Source organism: Thunnus thynnus, chromosome 10 (assembly GCF_963924715.1).
Source record: "Thunnus thynnus chromosome 10, fThuThy2.1, whole genome shotgun sequence".
Lineage (NCBI taxonomy): Eukaryota > Metazoa > Chordata > Actinopteri > Scombriformes > Scombridae > Thunnus > Thunnus thynnus.
Window position 1 is genome coordinate 29,998,724 of NC_089526.1, and position 19,142 is coordinate 30,017,865.

Here is a 19,142-nt window from a genome sequence, read left to right on the forward strand (position 1 = left end):
TTCTCTTCTAATTTTAAGCTGCAAAGTACTTGATGAGGGGTTCCTAAATTCTATCACACTGAGAGAGTTAGTATTTTCTAAATGTAAGGTGTTAATTAAGTCATCCAGCCACATCTGAATAATTGGAACACTTGTTTCACTCCAGAGCTTGTGTAAGGATTTTTTTTCTTTTGCCGTAATGAGGCTATAAGAAAGAAAAAAGCTTCTGGTCTAAAGTCAGATTCATTGTTGATTCAGATGAGCCGAGGATGATAAGTAAAGGATCTGGTTTTAGATTGGTGTCAACGACCTCACAGATAATATTAGAGGAGCCAGACCAAGAGGGACTAAGGGACTATGGCTTAATGTTGCTTCAACAGTCTGGCCACTGAGCAACCAATGAATGGGATGTAATCTTGTAACACAGTATCCGGTTCTCTTAATTACATCCATGGTATGTCACCTACTTTAAGAGTGTAAGCTATTTAATGTACAGCATAAACATACCCATGTATGTTCACAGGACATAAAGTGAGATGTGTATAAAAAGAGAACAAACAAGTGAAGAGAAAGAGTAGACAGTGAAATGTTGATTCAATCTGCCTCAGATCAAACTGAAAGCCTAACCTCATAAAACTTCTGACTCTCTCAACATAATTAACCTGAGCAAAGCAGGTCTGCTGGCTTTGAGTCAACTTACTGTAGCTGTGCAAACAAAACATAAAAGTTACACACAAAAGTATGAAAAAAGTATGAGCAGAGTGCACTGTGAGCAGGTTGGGGGAAAAGTTGACATCAAACAAGCTTAAACTTAAAGCATTTAACTGAATTTAAAAACTGCAGTACTGAAATGTACAATAGAAGAAACTTCAAAGTCCCAGCTATGAACAAGTTTGGGAGTTATGACTGTGTCACAACAAAGCCACAGTATGGAAAAGATTTCAAAGTTGTAATACCGTAGAGGTAAACTGATGAAGAACAGACAGCACTGCAGACTAACTTCTACCAGAAAACTGCGAGACTGAGACTGAGGATACAGCAGCATGAGAAGAGATACACAGGTGACCTGAACATCACTGGAAACATCAGTGCCACAGTCAGCCAGCCGCTTCCATCAGCAAGCACTATACGTGTGACAACAAGAGATATTTCAAATTGAAAACTGTAATAGCGTTGGGATGTTTGTACCTGCATGTGGGAATTACCACAGTGTTTAATACTTCAGGATTTAAATGGAGTAAAGACAAAAAAGAAAACTAGTTTTACTTGCATGGAAGTATATCAGGATCCAATCACTTGATGCAAAAGACCCAGAAGTCTGATGAACCAAGGTGATTAGAAAGCCAAGAGCATCACTGAATAGACTTCCAACAAATGATTGAACACACATTAATACAGTCGGGCAGGTTCAGACACCGTCAGACAGTTCACACAGCAGGGATCTGATCCAGCCTGGGACCACAAGGATCGTTAAGTCTGTGTCTGCATCAAAACTTTTCTCAATAAGACACTTCCCATCTCATTCACAAGTAGTGAAGTGTCAGACATATTGTTCAAGTGTATGTTTCAGGACATAAAGCAAAAAAACAAAACAAACTAAAGCTGTTCTTTCAAGATTCAAGATTCACAGATGCTATGATGCTAGCTGTAGCATTCAAACTATATGGTTCTATATGGTTCTTGAGATAGCATCAGTACACAACATCCTTATAGAAAGGTTTGCACTGCACCTGACTGACAGGCCTATAGTGTGGTGGTGGGGGGGGGGGAGATCATAAATACATTATGTTGTTTTCTCTGAAGTCAGTTCATGTCAGGACAGGTCTATGTGTCCAGATTACTAGCAAACACACAAAAATGCAGTAATCTGCTGAAAAAACAATCACTGTTATTTGACAGGGAAACTGGCATAAACACGTCTTTTCCTCTACTACAATCTCAGCTAACAACACGGCAGACACTAGACTTTACTGCCATTTCCTTTTAGACAAGCAAAGAGAAACTGAACAAAAATTACTGAGACAACTTGAGTGGCTCTATTCACCCTTTCTCACACTTCTTTTACCTGCATTTTTTTCCCTTCCTTCTCATTCTTCCTCAACCTTCTGTCTGCCTTTTATCTCTGAAGTTGTTTACAGCCGGCGATACTTTAGGAAGAACAATCCGACTAAAGCCTTGTCTATAATGAGGCGGGGTCTGGTAGATAGACTGCTGCTTTTGTACAAATGCTGCATCTAGCCCCCAGCTTTCAGACAGAGACTGTGCTGGTACACAGCAGTTAGAGTCTGCTTGTCCCCTGAGCTTTTTTTCACAAGTATTAAAGTGCTCAATACAAACTGTCCCTCCATGAGAAACAGGAATTTGATAGAGGGATTGCAGCATATGGCTCGCTCAGCCCCCTTCGGAGTGAGTGCTAGATTGCGGGTATGTGCGCGGGTGCTCGTGCACGCTCTTGAGGCTCAGCCATATGATTGAAAGAAGAAAAAAAAAAAAAAAAAAGAAAGAGGCGAGAGAAAAAGTGCCTGCATGTACACAGAATCCATTGCGTCTTTGGTGCTCTGGTTCCTGCCTAGTTTGACAGAATGCCTCTCATTTTCCCGTTACAATCACAGTCTCAGAAAGCCAGTAGAAATCCCAAAACGTTCAGCCGGCGGACAGAAGAAACACTTACCACCGACACTTGATTCTGTGGATGATGGGCTCTTAAACCCTTTCCATCCTAGGTCTCAGGCGAAGCAAAAATTCTGTCTCACCCGTGGGATCCGAGCTCATTAAAACATAGGGGAGCTCTTTTCATGTGCAGACACACCAGAAATAGGCGAAACCGGCCTTTCCTGAACCAGATGAGGACATGAAATGAATTTCCAACCATCAGATAAATGCTGGTACGTTTCAGCTTTAACAGGTGAATTTGTCGGTTCGACTAGTCTTCATTTCAGATTCTTTTTCTTCTCTAAAACTGTATTTAGCCAGGTTCAGATCATCAGGCGGCTGTGAGAATCAGCTGATATTCTTTATAAATGACGACGGTCGTTCTATTAGCAGTGCAGATGAGAACATCTGATCATAAATTAAATGCAGATAAATAAATGTCCATCAAACAGTGCTTTCACTGACTGATCCATCATGGCTGCTTGATCTCCACCATGCAGGTGTCTGAGTCAGGTGATGATCCTGTGTGGACCAACACAGACTCTAGTTCATGCTGTTAACTGCTCCCTGCTGACATCAGACAATCAGAGTCTGTTGACTCCTTTAAATCTGAACTTAAAACTCATCTTTTTGCCTTTAACTGAGTACTACATGACCTTGTACTGCATGAGGTCAGTTTCAGTCTCAATGAATTTACTAAGAGCTGTCCTGTTGACGTGATTATTGCATCAATAGCTGTGTGTCCCTCTCCCTCTCCTCCTGTCCTCTCTCTCCTCAGTTCAGCCTCACCTTATGTCTCTCTCTCTCTGAATGATGTCTTTATCCTTCTCTCTCTCCTGTGTGAATAATGTCTTTTCTTGTCTCTTCTCTCGTGTGTGTTAATGATGTGATTTGAGTCTCTTATGTGTGTATGTGTAGTCTGTCCTCCTGCCAGGTCTCCATGGTGATGGAGGTCGCATGGATCAGGTCCTATTCTGTTCTGGTGGCACCTGGAAGCTGCGTGGCATCCTCTTCATCACATTCTTCATAAATATTATATATCCATTATAATTTTTTTTATTCTGTTCAATGCTGTATTCTGTAATTTGTGGTCTGTTCTGCACACACAACATCTATTGCACGTCTGTCCGTCCTGGGAGAGGGATCTGTTGCTCTTCCTGAGGTTTCTTCAGTTTTTTTTCCCCAATAAAGGGGTTTTTAGGGAGTTTTTCCTAAATAGAATGGACAGAGGATGCTGTATTGCTGTACAGACTGTAAAGTCCCCTGAGGCAAATTTGTGATCTGTGATATTGGGCAATACAAAATAAAATTGACTTGACTTGATGTAATCAGTAAAGCAGGCCGTCAGTATGTTTGGGCTCTAGGGGAGTGACAGATCACAAAAGTCAGTTTGGATCGTATCACAGTTTTGAGTCACAGATCGGAAATCAAAAAAAAAAAAAAAAAAGAGACAAATATAACTTTCCTTAACATTCATTTTGTAAAATGTAGTGAATGAAACAATAGCCTGTGTCCACATCATCAAAACATGATAACTTACAAACATGATGTCACGTCTTGTCCTGCAGCTTAGTTTGTTGAATGAGCCACGAAACAAACATTCAACAGGGAAAAGTGCACCGCTAATGTCAGTTAGCAGCTAGATAGCTAAACAGCATGTAAACATACCTGCAAATATCACTTCAGACCCATTAGATGCTAGCTAGTGACAAGCTGTCTGTCCATGACTTGCAGCTACAGCAGTTTATTTATTTTGTCTCCAATAAGTCATTACATTTTTCAATTAATCCACAGTTCACATGCATGCCGAACTGTACAAAGTTATTTTCCAGATGAAAAGAAGCTCATGGAGAATTCTTGAGAAAACTTTGTGTGTATCTGTTAAGTATAAGTGTAATATAAGTTTTATATATTGAAAGTATTATCCAAGGAATTAGTATCGGAGTTGGAGCTTTAATTTCTTGCTCCATGGCCCCTAATCAGGGTTTGCAACTTCAAAAATAAGACTTTATTATTAAGAGTAGTTTGTGGAATGGAGGGGGACCAGGAATCAATGGATCTGTATTAGATTGGGGCCTATTCTACTCACATTAACTCAGTGATCAGCATCAGCCTTAAAAAGCCTGATCAAAGCATCCCTCGTGGGTCTGAAACCAAGTGATGAGTTCAGAGCGTAATATAATTCTCAGACAGGGACTGCTGCACATAGCGTCCTACTTATGTCAGACACATCTTTGTGCCTGGAAGATAAACTAATAAAACAAATATAATATGTATGGCACCACTATTGGCTGGATGAACTGCATTATTTGCTCTTAGCAAACAGCTTTAGTGTGCAGAATAGAATATATTCAGATGGCCATTTGTTCAAATCCACTAACCAATGTGTTGTTTTCCTCTTGGTTTTTCACTTACATATATTGCTGACCAGGCGAATGCATGAGAGATTATTTTTACTGAACCAGCTTCAAATCCAGCACTAAGCTTCCATTAGCAGCAGCATTTCTGGGCTGAATATGAATACAGCTTGGGTAGCACAACACTGCGAAAACAACCACCAATCATTCTCTGTCTATTGTCATTAGGTAAATAAGTGTTAGCTTGACAAATTAAAGTCTGTAAATAAGTCAGACACACGGCTGAAAGCTTTATTGCAGTGAGGTAAATCTATTTTACCGCATATGTGGGCTGACTGTAGCACCTTCTCTCCAGGTGGCCGACATGGAAGCAGTGAATGGAAATAAAAATGCAAGCATCATTTGGACTAATCACCATGGCAGCAGTTGTAGCAGCCTGTCACTGCATATTGAAAATAGTCATAGTGTGATGTGTATCTCTGAGGTGTGCTTTCATACATACCAGTAAACAAACTCAGTTCCTTTTTTTTTTTTTTTTTTTTTTTTTTTAGGTGTGTGCAGAAATTCCTCGGGGTCAATGTGTCTTTTTATTTTGACAGTAACTATAGTGTCTCCTTTAGCAATCACCCTTTGGTAGGTTAGAAATGCTGCAGTGCAGTGGCAGGGTTGCTATGCTGAGCTCTCATATATGGCACATGATTGATGATGGACACCAATCCATAGTCCTGCTTTTAATCATTGGAGACAAAAAAAAAAAAAAATCAAACTGATTTACATTTTTCATCCAATCAATCACATCAGTTGTGTCTAACAGATGTATTTATTGCTTGAGATGGAGTTAGTCTATTTAACATCCCTATCTCCCATCTCTCCCATCTCTTTGCTGTGTCATCTTTTCAGGACACCCTGCTTCATCATCTCTGAAAATAAGTGCTCTCGGTCTACCCTTACTCCTCCCTATGTGCACAGACAATTGCTCTGCTGTATCTTTAAACATGGCAGATGGCCAAAGAGCAGCCGAACTGAGGGCAGCGTCACCTCTTAATGACCCGTTCTACTATCTTTTCCAAGGACAGGCAGGGCAGCTGCAGCCTCTGCAGGGTGATCATGCTACCTGCTGCTTTCAGATAGCGTGTGTGTGGGAGCCTGACGCAGGAGGACTGGAAAAAACACACAGCTTTGAGGAGATGACAGGAGGTGGCATCAAAGAGACTAACGCACAGCTGCACACTTCAATCACACGTACAGCTAAACAGTACAAACACACGGGCTGATATGCACGCAAATAAAATAAGGCATGAAAAAGATATTTACACAAAAAAAAATTCCCTAAAGACAAAGTGTTATGCGTGTTTTCTCTATGGCTTAAAAATGTTAACAAATCAGACCATCGCAGTATAAAAGCAGACAAGTCATTATTGTGCACACTGCGTTTCAATCACCAGATGTAAATGTGATTTGAAGATTCACGAGAAAAATGCAGCGATGCATCATTTCCTGCAGCTGCCGTCTTCTGACTTAGTGTCCCTACCCCATCCCATCCTTCACAAGCCTAATTTCATTGTAGTGAATAATGGGTGGGGAGTGACCATTTGCTTAAGATACAATGGAGCCAACAGATACTGCCATCACAGACAGATGTTCCCTGTAACTGAGCAATTGTTTCTCTTTTTAACTGTATAAGGTGCTCCAACAGCAAAGAGGAGGGTGAGCTGCCTCACCGTCATGCAAACCAGCACCACTGAAGTGGTTTTATTTCATATATTTTTTATGTGATAACACTGCATATGAAAATGGGTCATTTGGGAAGATGGGACCAGGACATATTCTTGTGATGTATAGATTCTGTAGGACACTGTGACATTCTGTTTTAAAGCAGGGTACGCTTGGGGAAACCACTACTAGAACAGTAAATCCACCTAAAATTATGCAAACACTTCATTTATAGAAACAAATAACTGTCAGACAATTTGTTGAAGGTTTGAGGTGCTACAGTATATCTCTGGCCTCGGCAACAGCACACTGTATGAACTGCACCCTTCTCACATCCAGACTGTTCAGTCAAGACTCACATAGAGTCTCACAAGACAAATACTGGACAACAAAAACAAAGCCTGAAGTCTTTATCATGCACATGTGCTTTTGTAGAAATCCTGTCTAAAATACCTGTGTAAACACAGCTAGAAGATCAGGTTTCTCCAGCATAAATCTAGCTATATCTACAGGATTTCTCTAATCCCAAACTCCAAATAAAGAAACCACGTTTCTTGTTTACATGATTTAAAGAAATCACTTTACTGAAGAGAGCCTGCAGTCACCAGGCTAGTCAGGAGCAAGTAAATCCACTGAAGGAAGATTTGAAGTAAAATACACCATGACAAGCATGACCACACACACACACACGAAAGAGCACACATGGCCCCAACTTTCCACAGCTCATGTAATATACAATTCTCAACAAACCACTGTACTGTTGCACAATACTGTCCTGTTGACCTCTTGCTTTTACTCTTGTTTGGAAAGCACTGTAAGTTCATTCACAGTCAACTATTAATTGAGTAAACTGTGAAGACTGGAATAAAGTAAACTGAAATAAAACTCTTTGGGCAAATAGGTCAGTAGTCCAACCTGTAAAAACATCACACTACAGCACTAATAAGACATGTGAATGTATAGCCTGACACTGACACTGTTGTGTGTCTTTGTTCTGATTCAGTTGATTATTAACAAGCAAAATGACCAGCGATGGGAGCCGCAACATAGAGTGAAAACAGAGTCCACGTACTGTTAGCAGCCTATTTACTATAAAGTGTAATATCACCTGGCTGCCTGTATGGGGTGTCACATCACACCAAAATAGCACAATATCAAGTATTTCAACAGTCTCCTGGAGAAGAGCCTCACATACTTCTTCTATGTGTAACAGAACCAAATACTGTATTTCTATAAGCTTTCTGATGAGAACCGTTCAGCTCACCATCACAGCACAAGGTCAGGATGAGACACAAACAGAGTGTCTTTATTGTCTCTGAGAAGGAGACTGAAGCTGGCCCAGGCAGCCATAGTTTCACAACACCGCAGGACTGGAGATGAGGGTGAGAAGGGCAGCGGGTTAAAATATATTGAGCTTCGTAGCACGCTGGAGAGTGCTAGTCATACGCACAGAGAGGAGTGGGTAGAGGTCAGAGGCTCTGGGGGAAAATAGTTAGAAACTATAATAGCGTTTTCTGTTCACCTACGTGGCCTGTGCTGGCTACGTTGTATAAGTGGTCAGCGGAGGGGATGGGCAGGGCTCCTTGAATGCTTGATGAGATGGGAGCAGCCAACATGAAAGAGACGAGGCTATCTTCTCCTGCCTCTCCATCCGTCTGTAACCACAAACAATCTCCTAAATCGCCTTCATCATCTCTAAACTCCAATGGCCCAATTCTAAGTAAAACCTAATTTCACAGTCCATGAAGATAGAAGATGGAGGGGGGCTCGTTCTCCTCTGTACTGTTGCGTTGTTCTGAGGCTTGGCTGAGATGCGATCTTCCAAGAGAGAGAGAGAGAGAGAGAGAAGATGGGAGGAGGAGAAGATGACAAGGAACAACAAAGAGGAGACATGAGATTAGTAAAAATTGATGTAGAGGGGAAGAGGAGGAGTAGAGGAAGGCAAGAGCCAGGTCACATGAGAAGAATGCTGAGGGAAAGAGCGGGAGTGTGAATTGGCAGATAACCTCTACACACACGACACATGTGATGATACTGTGTTTTAATGCCAATTCAATACATTTTGTGATTTTATTAGGCTAAGTATGACATATTACGATTATTGACACTAGGGCTGTAATTATTTATCATTTTATTCATCAATTTTTTTTCTCGATTAGTTAATTAGTCATTTAGTCTTTGTCTTTAGACACTTGTACAAACAACCAGGATTATTTTATGACATACTGTTCACTACAAAAGTCCCAAATTTTTTTATCTACAGCAAAATGTGAACATTTCAAGAAATTTTACATCAAATTGCATTAGTGTTCATCTCCACTGTGTCACAAAAACATCATGCTTTCCTGACTGATTCCAACACATACAGTAAATACAGTATCTGTTGGGACGGCAGAAGAACAGTCTCTACTTGGATGAAGCTGATAGATCTGTAAAACCAAATTTAAAATCTGTCAACTGAAGGTGTTTGTTGTCATTATCCGCATTGTGTGACCGTGTGATTTTTATGATTTTTTTACTTTTAGATTCCTCTAATATTTTTTTCCTTTCTTTTATTCTGTTTTCAGTGTGCTGTAAAGCATTTTGGATCAACTCTGCTGTTCATGTTATGTGAACTTTTTATATAAATAAAGTTGAGTTGCAATCATTTGTACGTACACTGAAAAGAACACAGCAACTTGAAGTTTAAAAAGCACATTATGAAGAGTTTCAGTCTTAGTAATATAAAAAAATAATGCACGAGTGAGTTCATAGTTAACTACATTAATTAATTGAAAATGGCTCAGGGAGTGTGTTTGCAATATTAAAAATCATCACGATTTACAATTGTGACTTTACCCACAACCCCACCTCTAGCAGAGAGAGGAGTGTGTGAGCTGAGGCTGAGGAGTAGGAGAAGGAAAGCTGCGAGACACAAAGTCACACACAGCGAGAAAAAAGAAAAACGCAATTAAAAATTGTAATCTGGCTTTGCCGCTTATTAAAAAATATGAATTACAAAGCACGTGTTCACATCTGTGTCTCATTAAAGAAACTGCAGCACTTGGAAGTAGGCCCGTTACATGATGCCAGAATAAACAGCATAATCTCTCATCATCTATTTGAGGCAAATAATCCGTCTACCTGTTTCAGCACGTTGTTTCCAGAAGGTTTCAGCATTTCAATTGGTTGCAATCTGCAACCTCACCACTAGAGGCCACTAAATTCTACACACTGATCCTTTAACTGCAACTGTGGCATAAAATTACAATAATATAATTTATTGCAATTATTTCTAGGAATATATATATGTAGAAATATATCGTCCAACAAAAGTAGTTATGGTGACAGGCCTACTTGTAAGTCATCTTGAAATGGACCCAGGAGTAAAACTGGTTCTCAAGATCCAAATTAAAGCCAGTTGGATGGGTTTAGAGAGAGGAGGCACGCGAGGAAGATGAAACAGAGCATGTGGAGACGAGTGAGCAGAGACTCGTCTTGCTTTGACGTGATGTCACAGCTTCTCTGTGCAGAGGTTCAGAGTAACTCCACACGAGATTTGACAACACATCACATGTAGAATATGATAAAACACGACTGTAGCGAGGAGACACAGTATATCCTTCTGTAACAGCCTGACCTGCAGTGACAGACATGACTGAACAGACAGTGCTGAAGTTTGGATAACTGTCAATTTAAGTCAAGCAAACACATTTGGTTTTCATTAGCCTTTTAACCCGACTTTAATGTGCAACTGTGAACTGACTAAACGGAAAATATGAAAAGACTCGATCAAAATTAGCGCTGAGAGAAGTTTAAACGTGAATGAGAGGGAAAGAAAGAAGCAGAGAGAATGACACCAGAGAGAAAAGTGTACAAGATTAACCTCCCACATCCCATTTTGTTTGGTTAAAGAGTCGGGGAGGTGCGGTATGTGGAAGTCAGAGCCACAGAGTGAAAATTAAGCCGGTTTAGAGCCTAGGGGGAGGAGGAGGACCTCACACAAAAGCATTTATTAAAATCTGATGATGTCTCATCAAATTCCTGCAAATCCTATATTGCAGTAAGCGGCGGAAGGCGGAGGAGACACAATGAGGATGGCTGCACCTGAGTATGACTGGCTGATTAAAAAACAGCACCCAAGGCTTGGTACCGAGCAACAATTGCATAATTCCCCCTTAACTCTCCCCTCTCTGCATCCTCGCTTTCTATAAGCCAAATAAATCAGATGGGACAATTTCCAAACTAAATCAACCTAAATCCTCCTGCTCAGCTTGCACCTTGGAGGCTGTAGACAAAATAATGGATCATAATTTTGAAAATTACACAGGGGGGGTGGTGACTTTCATTCATTTTCTAAATCACCTACAAGCTAGCAGCAGGGGACAAAAGAGACAGAAATGATACTATATCACATGTGGTCTCACACTTGGCCAGTAACAGAAGCAAATTAGAGAAGTTTTTTTTTTGTTTTACCCCAGGGCAGCTCTAATAAAAATTTGCTTTAGTTATCTGAGAAGCCAGAAAAGTAGGCCCATCAGTAAACTGAGGCTCAGACCAGTGTCATAACTGCAGCTAAAGAGGTGCTTTAATTCTCTGCTAAAGAAAAACAACATGCCTGCTGCTCTCTGGAGGAAGAGCACTCAAAAAACATCAAAATTGTCCATGAGGTTCTATATAAAGGCTTGTAGAATTAAGCCTATTATTGGCAGGTTACAGGTTCAACTCTGGCTCCAAATGAAAAAACAGTGAAGATGGTGAGTAACTAATGTTTTTTTGCCACCACAATGTGTGTTGAAAATGGTCCCTCTTTGGGCTGAAATGAAGCACACCTTAAAAATCCTATTCAGAAAAGTCATTTGAGTTAGTAGGCTATTTCATGCTCTGATTCTCTGCATTTCAAGTCCATTTCAGAAAGTGATGAGAAAGAGAAGAAAACCTTTAAAGAGGAGCGTACTAGTGTGGCCACTGTTCCCCCTCGTCTCATCATGTTGGTGTGATTCCTTACATCAATCTGTGCTGTTCACTGTTACGCCCCATATGCCTTTGTTCAATTTTGTATCAGTGTTGTCATGTCCTTGTAGAAAAGCATGAAAGCACAAGAGTCCAGTGTAGTTTGAGAGCATATTTTAATGCAATTGAGAAACCTCAGTTTGCTCCAGCAGGGTCACAGTGATGAGAGAAGGCTACATTCACAAACTTTTGGCCATTAGGGGGCAAAACAACTCCAAAGCAAGTAGGCAGACACACAGTCCTGACATATTATCACCTTCTAAAAGGTGTAATAGCTTACATGTTAGCCAATTTCCTATTTATGTATCTAGAGACATGGAGCAACATTGTAATCCCATTAGGCTATTATCCTGAACATCTGATGAATGCAAGTCAATGTTCACTCTCATTTTAGCTCAGTGTTGGTCTCGGCTTAGGTCTTTAAGCAGCTATGTGTTTGACGTTGTTCACTAGTTGTATCACTAGTGTTTGGTGCTGGACAGGTGGTGCACAGTTGGTTTATCAGATTTTCTGCAGGTGTACACAGGGTTGATTCAAGAAGAAACCAACGAGTCAGAAGAGGCTGAAAAGCTCTGTGGAGCTGTGTAGAGTCAGATTAGAATTCTCTTCACTGTAAAGCAAACATTTGATTCTATTTTAATATTTACTATCAATGCAGCTTTAAGGAAACATTGGATTAAAGGAAATCATTGCTGACTCCACCCTGTGCTTTCATTACAGACTAAGTACATATTCAAATATCTGCAGCAACTGCTGAACAAAGGTCAGAGTAAAGAAAAAAAAAAATCAATGATTACCACAAGCATTGCTCTTTCATAGGAAAGGCAAGCATTCACACACACATCCAGCAGGGAGGCCTGTGTTGGTATGGTATGTGAGTTTGGGAGTAGGAGTGAGGAGGTAGCCAGAGTGCACAGTGGAGCAGAACTAGTCTCATAACATGAGCAGGTGCTTCGCTCTGATTTGGGAAAGTATCCTAAAAGCTAGCAAAGAGAGGAAAACTTTCATTATAAATTTGACACGAGGCCTGATAAGTAGCCCCGCAGAGTAGCAGAATCCCTGTGGTTTTTAGCTGCTCTCCCTCCCATCCTTCACTCCTCTCTCTCTCACTACATGCACTCCTCTGCTCACTTAGATTTCTCGGGCATATGGGGCTGCCTCTGTTGCTTAACAGAGACGTTTTGCTGCTTTACACTGTACAGAGCAGAGGAGGAATATATTCTTGAAAATCAATAAGAGGGAGGAAAACAAGCCGGTAAAACCAGCTAGACCAGTTAAAAGTTTAAGACAGGTTCAAAAACAAGTGATGATAACTGTGAAGAAAAAAATAAGACTTCAAATGTTCTCTGTCAGCTGGCAAGATGATCCCTGAAGAAAAAGGAGGGAAACGCATTAGCCTCCCAGAAGAACTCACCTTGCTGACTAGTTATCTTTGAGACCTGACACAACATGGTGAAAAAGCCTCCCCTCTGGACAGCAGTCACTATCAAATATGCATTGAGGAAATGTGTCTTCCTAGATATTTGGAGTGAGTAAAAGCAGCAGCATGAGGAGGAAGAGTGTGGGTGAGGATGAAGCCAGGACTTGGAGCAACTGAAACACTGCATTGTATTGATTCTAAACTTTTTTGACCTTTGACACTAATAAGTCAAGGGATGTCCAGTTTTGCAGGAAAGCAGCAATATGTGCTGACAAAAATCGTTAACATTTTCCTTTTTCAGCGATATTATATTTACATATCTGGTCACATATGCAGAGTTAAATCCTACTGAATTTAACTCCGGCTACAGGATTTATGCGATAACTATGCCTTAATGAAAGCAGAGTTCATAGGGTTGGCTTGAGCTCTTTTGCAGCAGTGCTGGAGGTTGGTCGGTCAGAAGCACTAACAGCCTAACAACAACACTGTCTCAGCCCATTGCAGTCATGATGATTATTTAATGAGGAGTTGCTTTGCTTCTCCAACCAGCTGCTCAACACATCTGAGTGCCTCAGGAGCAGATCATAGGAGATAAGACAGACCAGCTCTGCAAACTATCATTTACTGCACATACACAACACACAGTGAGGAAGCACGGGCTATTCACACAGCCTCTGGAAAAAAGATAAAAGCCTATTGACCACACTATGTGCATGCGGGTTTACCAGTTCACTTCAATTTCTGACTCTTTCCTCTCGTATTTTTAACACTCAACATGATAACACTGTATGTAACTACACAGGTTGATCTAAATCATTTGCTTTGTCTTTAAATGAGTAACCACACACGCAGCAAATTAACAATGCAGCTTTTCCAGCTACTGAGGAAATGATGCTTGTGCTCCAGTAGAGTTGTTGACTCTTCCAAGCTGTGAGCACACAGCTTACAGCAGACAGAGCGGCTTATTTCAACTAGGAAAGGGTTTGTGCCCGCCTCTCTTGAGCAGCCTGCAGTGCAGTTCAAAAGCAGCTTAAAGCTACTCTGGAGCAGTGGTTGCCAAAGTGGGTGCCACAGCATTCCAGGGTGCCTGAAGGACAGGCTGAGGGCGCCGCAACACTCATTTACAATTTTGTCTTTATAGTACATTTACTGGAGGCCTAAATTTTTAATACCATCTCACCACATCCAAAAAACTAGGAGGTGTTTACTTTAAATACAGTTTTATATCACGTTTTCAAACACATCCAGATGGAGGAAATCAGCCAACATGGAAATCAACATATTAGAAAGACATACAATTATGTTGTACTGACAGCTCACGGTTGTCATAGGAACACAGTGTGCTTTTTGGCAGTCTTCCGGGTGCACAGGAGTCAGAAATGGTGACTGTCAGAGCAAGAGATGGGCGGATTTCTTGCTGTATAAGAAGCCGATACTTATCAGCCCTCAGTACAATGTGAGACGACCAAACCCGTGCAGAACAACAGAAAACGTTTGCGGCTTTATGTGGAGAGAGGATACTTGCTTGCTATCCCAAACCAGAATGCCTTATGTGCAGGGAAAACTACATAATGCTGCAAAGATGCTAAGTAAGCTCAGGAAACATCTCCAGACAAAGCACTGCTCTCTAGCCAACAGAGAAATGAAATATTTTAAGCCATTAAGAGGTAAATTATAGACACAAATCAATATCATGCAGCATTGTCATGCCACATGTGAGCATGGTGGTTGTCATTAAAAAGAAATGAACATAAAGGGGTGCTGTGGTTTTAAAAAGATGGAGAACCACTGCTTCCTGTCTGACTTTCCTTATATGGAGTCTAACATAACCTTGTTTGAAGAAAAGGTACCATGCATACAGTAGAGACAGATATCTCATTATTACCTTTTAAGGAAACATAAGTCAATAAATGTTTGAATTGGACAAAATGAGCTACCCACAAGACAAACAAACTATCACCTCATTCTTTCAGTGCCATGGCTCTGGGACAGGAAGCTGATTTCTATATATACTGCCCACAGTGTCTGGCAGCTCTCACTGGCCATTTTCCCTTTATGGAAGAGTCAAACCAGAGTCTTGGTGTTGAATAAGCTGATGGCCGATTATTGTGAATTGCCATCACAACTGACAGACAAGACAAGCTGACCAGCCGTGGCAAAAAATTGACCTCCATTTAGCTGGTGGCCTGGTGCCATTACTCTGCATGTCAGAGGAAGTTATTAAGTGCTCAGTGCATTGTGTGGATACATGAGTGATAAGGTCACACTGCTGGAAAAGCCTCTATAGAAGAAAAGTTGTGTATATGCTAAGCTTACTTTTTACAAAATTCAATTTAGTTTTAGTTTCCTGGTTGTTAACATTTATCTTTTTTTACATTTGAGAAGAAACTCTCAAGAAACATAAAAGTTTACCTCAAGGAAATCTGGTCATAAAGTCAGAAAGTCCTACTCCAAGCAGTGATTTCTATATATATATATAAATATATATTTTATGTGATCCATAAAATCTGATCCGTGTCCAGATTGTGTTTGTCACATTTTCTGCTCTGCTAGCAGACAGGCTTTGAACTGTTTGAAGTGTCTGCTTCAGTCTTTCATATTTTCCACTGAGTGATGAGTCCATTTCCTTTCATATCGCTGCAGCCTTGGCCTACGGGCTGCTGTTTTGTGACTACAGTGTGTTGGCTCTTCTGCTACACCACCATAAAAATCATGCAGGTTTATTAGGAATACAGACGACGCTGCGGTCTGTCAGGGTGTAGTTTCTCTGTGTGTGTGTGTGTGTGCTGTGGGCTACTTAATGCAGACCATGAAATCTAGCTCACTTGCTGGAAGCAGAGTCATCCATGTGAATACACTGCTCGCCCTTACAGGCTCCAGACCATATGACAAAATGTATTAGAGCTATTAGAGATTACAGACAGAGGCGGTGGCTGGCTGGCCTTGGTTTGCTTGTTTACTGTCTTGCTGATGGGACTGATCATTCCTCTGAGGTTAAAATGCTTTCTTTTTAAACTTTTGCTGAGATCATAAAAATCTCTCTGCTCATCCAGTCTCCTCTTGGTCTATATCCCGTCTCTCCTACACCCTGCCTTCGTGCAGGCTAAGGTCAACGTCCTAATAATAAATGACACAGAGCTATAGAAGTAGAAATGGCTGCTGCTGTATGTATCTCATATAAAAAGCAGGCCATTGATTCGAATAAAAGGTTGCTGTGTGACAGACCATCACAGTCATCACAGTGCAAAGAAAAGCGTGACGTTCCCAGAACATGTAGGTCAATGTGGTCACGCTGGTTCTGACTGTGGAGGAAGGGGGTACGAATGCATGAAGAGTAACTAGAGCAATTGCAGTTTGTCATTGTGAGGCCCGGAGCTTTGTTTCTTAAATTAGAGGTCACAGGCCTATCTATGGTGGGTGGCTGCCCACATGATTAAGTAGGCAATATGTTTCCATGAGTCTGGCTTCTAGGGCAAGACTGTCCTATTTGTCATTTGGCTCTCAGGCTGAAAGAGAAATTCACAGTCGGCTCTTGACAAAGCTTCTCCCTCAACTGGGGCTCAATGAACGCTTTTTACTTGGGTTTTTTAAATGCGCAGCTGGTAAACTGCTAGTAGATTGGGATTAACAAAGACGAGAGTTCTGTAGACTAACAAAAATAACAGAATTACCTTGAAGCATAAAAGCAAGCCCAGCTGATTGACATCTGTCATATGTGTCACAGCAGGAATTCTTCTACACCAGTGTTGAAGGGCAACACAACATGAGTCAGTGAGATACTGGTGGATAAAGCAGAAATATTGTTGCCATGGTTACTCACAGTTTAATGGGTCAGCCAAAATGTTGACCGGATTTTGTTTACAGTGCTCTGTTATACAAATAGGTCTGTCAACCAATCAGAAACCATGGATGACATATAGCTTTGTGGGAATATCTCTCTTATTATTACAATATCCAAAATCTAAGACGATATCTAGTCTCATATCATGATATTGATATAATATGGATGTATTGCCCAGCCCTATAGTTAGGTGAATTTACTGCAGTGTTTCTTAGCTGAGAGGAGGAATGGCTGCTGCCAGACAGGTTAGCTGACCTGAGATATTACACCTCACTCTCCTGTAGTGACTCCAGTCACCAGCCAGGACTCAGCAGCATCCAATCAGCAACACAGATCAATCTCCTTATTCAGACCCCTCTAATCTCTTTATCTGAGGGAAATACAGCATCCACCGCTATCTCATTCACCGAAATCCCCATGTGTTCACTTCATGTCACTACCGGACTAACATGTAGGGGCCTGTCGCCCTGCTGGGAGTTGAGCCACATGACCGGGAAAACAAGAAAAACAGAAAGACGGGGAGCACAAAGAAATACACAGACCATGTGACGGAAAGATGAGAGGCAAAGAGGAGAAGAAGAGTGCAGGGGCTGGCTGTGTTACATTAAAGAGGAATTTTGTGCTAAAATAACTCACCGGGCCAATCTGACTGGCATCCACCAGCAACCTAATGCCTGAGACGCCACAAAGATAATTTACCAAATCCAGGGAGAGGAAGGTAGAAAGGAAGGATGGATCACAGAGGAAGGAGGAGAAATCAGTGAAGCCAAACCGAGAGTCAAGTTGAGAGACGAGGCGACATTTTTCAATTAAATTCTCCAATTTCATTACAGTGTTGTGCAGGAAATTCTGATGTTACGTAACACACGGCAAACAAGCTCCTTTGTCTTATTTTGTCAGTTATCAAACTGGGACAAAGAAAGCATAATCCTGATAAATATTTATCAGTGACAGCCGCAGAGACTCTGTTTGTTGTCACATTAAAAGATTAATAAGCTGCGAAAAGAAAGCGAGGCCATTATGATAATTTCTAACTTTATTTGTACGCTTAATCAGGGTAACAACATTTCTTTGATGGGACGTTAGCGGTGTAGTCGCTTCTTTTAATACGCCGTTCATGTGGATCTTAGTGGAAGAACAGTGGGGAGGGATATTAAGGGAACAGCAGAGGAGTTGGAATGGGAAATTACCTCTGTAGGGATGGCTCACCTTTCTCACCGTGTCTAGCTTTCTTTACTGTTAGGGTTATGTTTCAAGTTGTCTTAACTGCCCTTTTCAACCCTTCTGTCAAGGACAATCCATTATCACCCTGGAAAATCCTACTGAGCCCATGCTGTGAAAATTGACTGCTGGGAAAAAAAAAAAAAAAAAAGAAAGAAAAAGAAAGAAAAATAAACACATTGGCGTGGATTTTCCCCAACCACAGTGAAGACTCATCTTACAGTAACCGCTAACGCAACTTTAAAAACATCTGTGTCACTACTAAAAAAGGCAGAAAAATGTTTCGAGTTTGGAATTTATTTTCTTGCTTTCTATTTACTTTGTACTGTTTATGTTCATACTAGGATGAGCTTGTGTCCACCTGAACTTAAAATCAGTGTGTTTACATGTACCTCACATCAGCTTTCTGCTGTAACCAGATGTCATATGATTGAAAAACCTGACTTCAATAATTGGGTAGGGGGTTTAGAAAAACCCATTTTCTCAGCTATATTCCTCCTGGATAGAGCAGATTGCTTGGATACGTGTATCCAGGTTTCTACTTGGATTCTGGGTTGGATACATGTTCGCATCAGCCGAGGAAAGTATTGCTATGACAGCAGGGTGGCAGGAAGAGAGGTAAGAGGCACGTTGTCAGAGCAGCAGCAGCTTTATGCTTCCATCGGTGTCCACACAGGATGTCTTCAGGCACAGTTGAGTGTAGGTCAGCCATGTTTTGGCATGGGGATGAAACAGGGTTGCCTTCAACTATCGTAATAGTAGTAGAAATGTACAGTGGTGGAAGCTGACTTTTTTAGACTTCTACAGGGTACTTGTTCCATTTCATCTAGCCGTTAATCCAGCCACAATGATACTTTCCCCTGTCTTCAGTCTTTTGTCATGCACATGCAGCTGTTGTAAAAAAGCTGATTAGAAACCTAGTTACCCTTTTACATGGCCAAGAAATTGATTCTCCAGGGAGAACCCT

General features: G+C 41.0%; 1 protein-coding gene and 1 long non-coding RNA gene across 2 annotated transcripts in view; both read right to left on the reverse strand.

Annotated features, from left to right (window-relative positions):
• Window positions 1–19,142, reverse strand: part of LOC137191953 (uncharacterized) — a 300,725-nt gene that overhangs the window by 122,178 nt on the left and 159,405 nt on the right. The window lies entirely within an intron of this gene.
• Window positions 1–19,142, reverse strand: part of LOC137191941 (dolichyl-diphosphooligosaccharide--protein glycosyltransferase subunit STT3B-like) — a 61,093-nt gene that overhangs the window by 24,721 nt on the left and 17,230 nt on the right. The gene's annotated exons all lie outside the window — the stretch shown is intronic.